The sequence below is a fragment of the Ursus americanus genome, chromosome 14 (genome assembly GCF_024610735.1).
Source record: "Ursus americanus isolate L20-20 chromosome 14, mUrsAme1.1.p, whole genome shotgun sequence".
Classification (NCBI taxonomy): Eukaryota; Metazoa; Chordata; class Mammalia; order Carnivora; family Ursidae; genus Ursus; species Ursus americanus.
This window is the reverse complement of record NC_142140.1, coordinates 66,366,537-66,377,632: the sequence shown is the minus strand read 5'-3', so window position 1 is coordinate 66,377,632 and position 11,096 is coordinate 66,366,537.

The following is an 11,096-nucleotide window of genomic DNA, read 5'->3' as shown; positions in this document are numbered from 1 at the left end:
ACTCAATTCTGACACCTGACACCATCTACCCAGAGACAGTCAGAACCCACAGGTTAAGGACTCAGTCCCACAACACTGTCCCAGCCCCCTCCCCTACTTCAGATGCCAATCCCAAGTCCAGGCTATCAGCTATGCTTCTAAACAACCGGCTATAAACTGCAGGTTCCACTGATTTCCCCCAACACCCCTTCTTGGGCTTGACGAATTTTCAAGAATGGCTCACAGAACTCTAAGAAATATTTTACTTACTAGATTACCCATTCAGTGTAAAAGGCTAGAACTCAGGAACTGCCAGATGGGGGGGGGGGGGCAGGTGCGGGGAAAGGATGCCGATCTTCCATGTTCTCAGCGTCCACCCCTCTTTCTGAACCGCCACTAGTGCACCAACCTAGAAGCTCTCGGAACCCCTCTTTTAGGTTTTTATAGAGTCTTCATTACATAGACATGACTGGTTCAATCACTGGCTATTAGCAATCAAGTCAACCTCCAGCCCCTCTCCCCCTACCTGGAGATCGGGGGGGGGGGGGGGGGGCTGGGGGGGGGAGTGGAGGATGGGACGGAAAATCCAACCCTTTAATCACGTGGTTGGTTCCTCTGGCAACCAGCCCCCATGAACATAACAAAAGGCACCTTTATAGCTCTCATCAATTAGGAAATCCCCATTGTTTTAGGAGCTCTGTGCCAGAAATGGGGACAAGACCAAATATATGTATTTTTTATTATAAATCACAGTATCTCACTGTTCATAGTTTTTAAATGGACTAAACGGAATGTTTAGTACTATTTTTCTTAAATTCATATACATGTGTGTCTTCACATTTATGTCACATATATTAATATCACATTTACATCACATATATCACATCTCTTATATTTTTATAAAACAAGGATGTCCTATTAGAGAAGTTCAGACACCAAGAGAAGGCAAGAAATCCTGAGGTGCTCAGACGTTAAACTGGGGGGCTGGGGGGGGGCAGGAGCAGGGGGTGAGTTTGTTGCTGTTTTAATCAGACAAGGGGTGACTGAAGCCTGTCTTTACGTTGTGGTTACGGAGCCAGGGCAGAGGCTGGTGGAAGATACAGGTGAGATATAAGGATCTCAGTGGTGTCCGTTTCCTGTGTGAACTGAGACAAGTCACACTCCTCTGAGCTTATCTGTAAAACAGGGGCCCTGACAGCTGTCTCATCTCCCAGCACTGTTGTGAGGAGCAAATGGCATATTTTACGAGCACTTGCATTGTGAATGATGAAGTATGACGGAATCACTAACTGCGGGCCTCACTTGGGTTGGGTGCGACCCCTTCCATGGACCAAACTAAGAATCCAACTACAGAAATCACTGCACACCGGGGACCTGCCTACATACAGTGCTGCCGTAGCTTGCTTGTCCCAAATTGCGATTCTCTGTTATTCCCAAATAAACCCATTTTTGCCGTTAAAATTAAAAATTAATCAATGTACACTGGATCAAAATACATACTTTGTGGAGTCAAGACTTTTGCCCAGTCTCCCAATGCATAGTTCTCATCACCCGACTGAGCTGTTGAGTTGAACACAAAATAAAGGTACTGGTGAATAATTCTGGCAGTCCTCATCCCAATCTTATCTGCTTGGAAGGGTGCCCTGACTCAGGGACCCAACTTACCCAGACTTGGGGACAAGAATTTACCCATAGCAAGGATGGAAACCGTCTTATCCTGCTTTCATTAAAGTCTCAAGTAACTGCCCACACCCAAAGAAACCACTGTATACAATGTGGCTTCCCCTGAAATCCTATACACAGAGAAAGCAGATGGTAACCATGCCAATTTGAAGCTTTCTGGTCCATATTACAGTAGTCACCTGCCATGACCTGCTACCACTACTCACTGTTCTGTGTACCAGGAGGAGAGTAACTGAGCCACGATGTTACATTATTCCAAGGGCACCATTTATAACACAGTCTAGGTAAAAATGGCGCCCCTTGGAACACAACAATGGCAGGAGCTGCTGACAAAACTCAGTGTTTCATCTTCTTCCTTGGCCCACAGACTGGATACATTTCCAAGCCGCCTCTGAAATTAGGTGTGAATTCTAAGTAATGCAACGACAGTGCAAGTGACCTGCTCACTTTCAGGCTCTGCTCATACAAACGTACCACACGTGCTCCTTCATCTTTTCTCCCTTTCCTCCTGCCTGAATGATGGCAAGTTTCACAATGACCTTGAAAACCATGTCTGAAATTAGAAGGATCATTGTTGTCCCGAGTCTCTGGATGAGTCTGCAGACCAGTGTTTCCACTGACTTCTTTGTCTGCCCCTCACTTGTCACGTGAGCAAAAAATTATCTTCTATTGTGTTTGCGCCATTATACCTTGTTCTGGTGTGGTCTCTGCAGATAGAATGGGATCTTGAGCAATCAAGCTGAGACTGAAACAACAAGAAGGAGCCAACTGTGCAAAGACTTCTGAGCAGGAGGCGGCATGGGGAGGTGTGTCAGGCAGAAGTAACCGCGAGTAGTGAAGTGAGAATGATCTCACTGAAATCCACAGGTATCATTCTAGTTTCCTCTACCAATCTCAAAAAGTTCTGTTAATGTGAATCAGCCCCTAGAAAGATCATTTAGTGTACTGACAAAATTAGGATCCTGAGGCCAGATTCTAGACTACGGTGGGTTACTCACTTAGATAAACTTAACTTTATAAGGCCATTTGCTGGACGGCCAACATCTCACTGTGTCCTATATCTGATCTTCTGTTGCAATGTTATTGCACCAAAACTGCTAGGATCAGGAACACAGGCGTGCTCCGTGCTGTGCTGCTGCCTACGAACTCCTCTGGGTCTGTCTTTTTTTTTTTTTTTTTTTTTTTTTTTTTTTTTTTTTTTTTTAGGATTTTTTATTTATTCATTTGAGAGAGAGAGAGATTGAGAGCCGGAGCACACCAGTGCGTGGAGGGGCAGAGGGACAGGGAGAATCAGACTCCCCGCTAAGCAAGGAGCCTGACTTGGGGCTCCATCAGGACACTGGGATGAGGACCTGAGCTGAAGGTGACTGGGCCACCCAGGAGCCCCTCCTCTGGGTCTCCAGAGCACTCCCTAGATGGCACTTGCTGAGTCACATTCCTTTCTGTTTTCCTCCTCCAGATTTTGCTGAGTCACTACGCTCTCATCCAGGCCACTGCAAGCCCACAATCGGTCTTATATTTTACATGGTCCAACGATCCCCGAGCCAAGGGTGTGAATCCAGAATGCAAAGCAACATGAGAGGAGCAATGCACCGATACAGATTTTTCCATGCGGCCATGATCGGCCTTTTCTACTGCACCAGAGTCCATGGCATTCATACAGGCCCAGGCAAAGCCAAGATTTTTGCATATAATCTCCCTGGAGATCTCAGCAGGCTTTCATTTGAAGGAATTCAGAGAGAATTTTCCCAGTTTTCTATTCTATCTCCCTAGTCCCTGCCTCTTTGCAAAGATAAATCTGATAGAAAGCACACCCAGACCACAGGGCTGAACCCCTAGGAATGACAGCACAGAGCCAACCACACTTCAGGCCTCAGGCAAGCTGTTCAAGCCAGTGCTCTCCAGAGGCCAGGGTAGTGGGCAGTCGGCCAAGTCCAGAGGGTGGCCTCAGCCACAGTGAGGAGCTTCCTCTCACACTTTCTCCTCTTTTAAGTTTTTACTGGGAAGTATTGGCAGGCATGTGCCGACCACTAGCCTTCTGGTCTCTCAGGGTCCTGCCATCCTACAAAGCTAAATTCAAATGTCGTTTCCTCCATAAAGACTCTTGAATTCTACCGGTATGAATAAGTCTCTTCCTCCCCTGTCAGGCTCTGCCTATTATTTATTTTATGGCATTTAACATTTTTACATACGTCATCACCACTTGTTTTCTTCCATTGGACTGCCAGGTTTTCAAGGATGGGAACTGTTTCTGTGGCTCTTGGGCTTCATATCATGGGCATTCAAAAAAAAAAAAAATTCAATTAGGGGTGCCTGGGTGGCTCAGTCGGTTAAGTGTCTGCCTTCAGCTCACGTCATGATCCCAGGGGCCTGGGATCCGGCCCCATGTGGGCTCCCTGCTCGGCAGGTTGGGGGTGGGGTCTGCTGCTCCCAGCTCCCTCTGCCCCTCCCCCACGTGTGTCCCCTCCCCCATAAATAAATAAAATCTTTTTTAAAAGGTTCAATTAAATTATTTAAAAATTTGACCCTAGAGAACTATTTAATCCATTAAAGGTAGCATTTCTTAACTAACTTAAACACCAATACAAAATCACTTCCTAATTACTAGGCAAAACCTCTTATAATTTGGATATTTTTGTTCTAAATCATTTGCTTTTGCATACAGTGCTGCAAAGAACAACCATGTCGTTCTTCTCTGGGAACAACAACCTTAATGATTCCTACAAGTGAAATACCTGGATCAAAGGGTATTTAAAATACCCGGGCTTTAAATTTATACTGCCAAATTGCCCCCAGGAAAGTTCTAGTAATATGCAATACCAGTAAGAATTATTAAGAATATATGTTTTTGGCAATGACACTGAGAATTATTTGGTCAAGACTTTGTCAATTTCATATGCAAGAATATTTTGGTTTTAAATGAAGTTAAATTATTTTCTTGTGTGCTAGTGGTACTATGCCAGTTTTTTTGTGAATTGTCTATGTCCTTTGCCTGTTATCTCCACTGGCATATGATGGGGACAAAGGCTGTCTGAGGAATTCAGATCATTGTGAGAATCAAAAAACTGTTAATTTATCTAGATATCATGCTTTTGTTGTACACTAAAACGTCCAGCTGTAAAGAAGGGAGATCTGTCAATTTTTTCAGTGGTAAAAGTCAAAAATCTAATGCAAACTAGTCAAAACAAAAAAAAAAAAAAGAAAGAAAATAAGGTACTGGTCTCTGCAATATAATGATTTAAAATATATACATACCTGGTCATTCACTTGACAAAAATACATTTCTCAGATATATTTGGTCTTCATCCTTAGTTTCTAAAAACATTTCAAAGCCATAAAGGTGAAGTGGGTGTCTTATTATTAATGTAGGTGTTTGGACCCCATCTAAGGGTGGGAGCTGGTTGCCGGGAAGATCAACCATGTGATTCAAGGGTTGGAACTTTCAGTCCCACCCTCAACCTCTGATTAAATCACTCAATGGTCAATGACTTAGTCGGTCACGACTATGTAATAAAGCCTCCATAAAAACCAAAGAGGACAGCTTTTTGGTCCTTCTGTTGGAACACTTCCCCATGTGGGGAACTAGAACACTCCTACATGCCACCAAGCCAGACCCCAAGCTCCAAGAGGACAGAAACTCCTTTGTTCTGGACCTTGTCCTATGTGTCTCGTCATCTGGCTATTGATTCGTATCATTTAATAAACTGGTAAATGTAAGTAGCTGTCTGCCTGAGTTCTGTGAGCCACTCTAGCAAATTAATTGTAGGTAAGGAGGAGATCATTGGGAACTCCATTATTTAGCCAGAAGCACAGGTAATGGCCTGGAGCCTATGAATGGCATGGGTCGGGGGGCAATCTTGTAGGACTGAACCTTGAATTTGTGGAATCCGATGCTGTCTCCGAGTAGATAGCGTTAGAACTGAGTTGAACTGAACAGAATTCTTGGACATCCTGCTGGTGTCCGAGAAGTACTTGGCATTGGGGGAGGGGATGAAGAGCCCCTTCCACACTGGAATTGGGTCTGGAACACTAAGAATGCCAGGAACTCTCCTAGCTTCAGGCATGGGTTGATCAAAAGTCTCAAACAATGCTGTAAGACCCAGTATTTCTCTCCTCCTGGCTCTGCCTTCTGCAGATCCCACATGAGGAGAGTCTTGATGGCTTCCATTCCAAGGGCCTGTGTCTCTCTCCCACCAGGCCCAGCACCATTCTCATTGCCTCTCATTGTCTTTGGTTGGTTGTTACCCACCCCTAGACCAACCACTGCAGCCAGGGGACTGAGGTTCTGTGTCCTTATGTTTGAATGTAACGTCCACCTCTAGAGCCGAGATGGAGTCAAGTCCACTGCAACAACACATCGGTCTAAGAGTCGGCCAAACAAAAGGACACTGAATGAGTGCTGGGCCATCAAAAACCCAACAAATGTCCACCACAGAGGCTGCTACAAGCAAGCTGTAGAGGCTCAAGATCAGGGATTAGTAAATAAGAAATAAAATAATAGTAGCAAGGGAAAGAGATTCGGTGTGCCCAGAGGAAGAGCACTGTCCACTGGCTTACCATGGAAAGAAAGCACGTCAACCCAGAAAGGGTGGGTCAGACTTAGAGGACCGGGTAAGACTCCAGGAGGAGGGTGAAAATTATGACAAGAAGAAAGAGCGGAGCAGGCTCAGTGGGCTGGGGGGCGGGGCAGAGAGAAGAGGCTGTGATGATCAGAAAAGGCATGCTGAGTGCTTACGTTTGTATCAGGGAAGCAACCGTGAGTAATGGTACAATTGCAAGTGTGGCTTCCAGAGAGCACAGGGAAAGTGGGAAATGAAGAGATTGAGGAATGTTTAGCCCAGAGACCTGGAACAAACACCAATGTGTTCTTAGAAGTTACCAAGAAAGACAGCACCGAAGAAGCCGAAGCAGGGGATGAACTCACTGAGGAAAGTGATACTGACTTCAGAGCACCACCACCAGCAAGGATAGTAGAAGAGTCATTTGAATTGATGAGGGACTTTCAAAGAAGCCAGAACTTTGGGGAGCCTTGGTTTAGCATTGTTTTTAAAATGTCAGGAGCAAAATTTAAGAAGACAGTTTTCTTCTGCCCCAGGAAGGGAACAAATCGAATGGAATGGAATGGGATAAGTAACTGTAATTCATAGGGGAAAAAATGAAGAGAAGCAGAAATTGTAAATAAGGTTAATATAACGAACTCTATAAATACATGCTTGCTCGAAAGGAAAAAAATAAATGAAAATAAAAAAGCATGAAAGGAATTAAGATGTCACACTAGAAAACAGGGACTCTGAGAGAGCCATGCTAATAACTGACAAAACAAAGTTTAAAGCAAACAACAAAATGTTACCAGAGATAAAAGAGAATATTTTATAAGGATGAAAGGGTTAACCCATCAAGAGGACACAATGAGAAGCATATATGCACCTCACATCTGAACCCCCAAGATACAGGAAGCACAAACTGACAGAATGGCAGGGATAAACACACAAATCAACAATAACAGCGAGACTTCAATATCCCCCTTATAATAAAAGATGGAACTAGACAAAAGATCAACGGACTCACTGACAAACCGAACACTATAAACCATCAAGACCTAACGGAGACCTCTAGATGACTCCACTCACCAGTCGTAATATACGTAATATTCTCAAGAGCACATGCAACATTCTCCAGGATAGACCACCCATAAAACAAACCTCGATAAATTTAACAGGATTAACACCAATCAAGTATGCTCTTTGACCACAATGGAATTAAATTAGGAGTGAAATGGAACTGCATTCAGTTCAGGGTTTCTATAAGAGAGGACTGTATGGGGAGTGGTGTATGTCACAAACAAAAAACAATTCAGCTAAGGCTCGAAGAGGGAAGAAACTCGGCGGAAGAGGTACAGCAGAGACAGCAGGGTCTCCCAAGCTGTGGCCCATGGGTGGGCTTCAAGAGTATTAACCTGCTAACACTGCATACGGACCTACAGAGGACGCACAATTTTATGAGATTTTTCAGAGGGACCCGTTACCCAAAAAAGGTTAAAAATCTCCAATGTGCTTTCACAGGTCATGATAAAAGCAGAGAAGAGAAGGGCCCCTCGAGAGGGAGGGGGACGGAACACTAAGCTGGACAGGGTGGGGAGCAGAGGGAGGCTGTGCTGAATGGCGGGGTGTAAATAACAGGACTGAGGCAGTAGGAAAGGGAAGTTGCAGCACAGGAAGATTGGGGAGTGAAAGAAAGCCTGACACCAGTAAATTGTATGACCACTGAACCAAGATTCATAGGAGTCTTTGCTGGATGCTTTGGAAAACACTGCTGTCTACAGGGTCCAGTGCCCATCACTCAGTATCGTCAGGGGGTCATCAGTCCCCAGTCAAGAGAGAGGCACTGCCCACAACCCCACTATTATCTAAAATGTCCTTTTTTATCTTGACATATAGAAGGTGAAGAAAGGTTTAGAATATTTATAAAATGTCAGTAGTAATATCTGGAGCACACAAATGAGGACATGGAAATTATTTCCAGCCCTTTCATCTTTGAGCCAAATTTATTTTTTAAACATTCAAATATATAAAACTTGGAAGTCAGTTAACGTCTTGGAGTCATGAAATCTGTAGGACTCTGCAGGCCTTCCATGTAAACATGTGTCCAACAAATCACATAGCCCAATTTTCCAACCCTTCGATCCAAGAAAAGGCTTACGGCAGCTTGCGGCCAGTGGTTCTCTGAAGGGTGCTGGGCTTTGGGGAGAGAGGCATCGCCAAGGCGTCTCCTAAAACTGTGCCGCGACATTTTAATGTAATGCATGATGCTTTAGATCTAGACAAGTGCTTCATCTTAGATATCGACCTTTGGCCGGATAGTTCCTACCTTTGCAAACAGGCAGGGCCAGCTACATAATTTTGCAAGACTCACTGCAAAATGAAAATGAGGCACTAAGAATTTCAAGATGGTGGCAGCAGAGCGTTAAATCAAGTGTTCGGTCTCTATGACTGCCCGGATCATACGCCTACCAAAGCTGGCCCTGCGCAAAGGACAGGAAGGCCATTCCACAACCTCGAGATTAGATTCTCTTACATTTTTACTCATACTTTTTGTGATTTCATTTTACATTAATATTCATCAGTCTGGAGTTTGTTTGGTATGTGGTTTGAGGTATAGATGATAGCTGACCATTGAACAATGCGGGGTTGGGGGCACCGATTCCCCCACATGGTCGAAAATTCATGTATAACTTTGGACTCCCCAAAAACTTAGCTACTACTAGCTTACTATTGACTGGAAGCCTTACCAACAACATAAAGTCAGTCAATGAACACACGTTCTGTGTTAGTAGAGCATATAAAATTATAGTATATAATAGTATATAATTAGTACATAGTATACAAATGTATTATATACTAATAGTATATATTATAGTCTTCCCATAAAATAAGCTAAAGAAAATGTTATTAAGAGATCATGGGGCGCCTGGGTGGCTCAGTCGTTAAGCGTCTGCCTTCGGCTCAGGGTGTGATCCTGGAGTTCTGGGATCGAGCCCCACGTCAGGCTCTTCCGCTGGGAGCCTGCTTCTTCCTCTCCCACTCCCCCTGCTTGTGTCCCCTCTCTCACTGGCTGTCTCTCTCTCTGTCAAATGAATAAAATCTTTTAAAAAAATTTAAAAAAAAAGAAATCATAAGGAAGAGAAGATACATCTATAGTACTGTATTTATCTAAAAAGTTCCCATGTGTAAGTGGACCCACACAGTTCACACCTATGTCGTTCAAGGGCCAACTGTACTTTGCATTTTCGGAAGTGGAGAGACAAACGTCCTGCCGCCTCTTCCTACAGATGTGAAATGCTACCATCACTGTATTCAAAATTCTGGTCTCACTATTCTTTTCCTCTGGTCTGTCCATTCTTGTACCTGTTCCACACTAGTTTTACTGTATTTCTATAAATCATTTTAAAGTTTGGCAATGTATATATGTGCCGTGTCATCCATTGGTTCCTTGGATTATCTGGTCTTTCATTGTCCCTGCCAAACTTTAAAATCACTTGTCAGGTTAAGAAAAAAAAGAAAAAAAGAAAAAAAATCCTTCCTGTTTTAACAGGAACTGCATTAACTTTACCAGTGAACCTCAGAATCACCACCATCTTTAAAATCACCTCAGGTTCATGCACTATCAGCGAACAGCATCTCTTTCAAAGTGCCTCCAGCAATAGCCTGTCAGTGTAAGTATAAAAATAGAAATAAAGAGATAAAAAATTTCTCAGGAACCCAGACAGCTCATTAGGCCAGAACTCTGCGAGAGTGAAAGGCGATCTGAGCATTGGAAGAGGCCTCTAGACCCAGAGAGATTTAGGGACTGGTTATCCATCCTATCTGTCCCGCCACTGAGGCGGCTCCCTTCCCATGGAATTCGGCTCCTACAGCCCCTGGTGCCAAATGCCAGCTGCCTCACCACGTACTCTCAGTTCGCTCTGGTTTCCACTCACTCGTGCCTTCTGATTCCCCCCAGTTTCTGCTTCTGCTCACTCTCGGCTGCTCACTGGCCTTTGCTACTCTGTGGCTCTGAATCGAATGACATAGTTTCATACCAAATTTTTTTTTAAGGGCAACCTTCTATTTATGGCCAAATCTTCCACGATGGCAGGGAGTTTCGGCTTCCTTGGAAATCAATGCATTGGAGTTGAAAAAAAGTGATGGATCTCATGAGAAGACTTTTTTTTTCTTTTAGAAATTTCGCAAGGTAGGTATAATTATCTTTCTAAAGCCGAGAAAATAAACCAGGATAACGCAGTAACCGTAAGAGCCGGCAATTTGCTCGCAGGTCTGTCATGCCTCACAGCTGTCATCTTTCCCATGTACTCTACCGCTCTAGAGAAATCTAGGCTGTCTCTCCAGATGTTGTGGTTTCTGACCCTGTGATGATGAGCAGGACACGTAATGCTGGTGAATATGGCGACGATGCGTACTTAGCAAGGCTGCCACCAGCACCCTGACTGTGCTCCCTCCTCCTTCCCTTCATGCTGCTCTGCATAACCCCCAGTGTTCCGGCAGGGCGCAGGAGGAGCAGGAAGGGGTGGGGCTGGAATCTGCAGTTCTGACTGTGCTCAGGGGAGACGGCCCTCACTCACTGCACCCGATTCTCTGATTTTTCTCTAGATGTTCCACTTATCCGGCTGAAGGCACCAGCAAGCCAAAGCAACAGTATCACACATAGCAAAAAAAAAAAGGACACAAAGTACAGAAATAAATGACTAAAGTCTGGAAATCACTGGCTGGTCTAGGAGAAATCCACGGAACAGAAATGAAGAAGTGTTTAGACCCTTCCCTGACATCACCAGCCACAAGCTACGCAACTCCACACAAATCATTTAAGCTTTTCTTCGGCCTTTTTTCCCCTCACCATCTGTCCAACTTGGGCTGATTATACTGCATGTCCCAACTCCT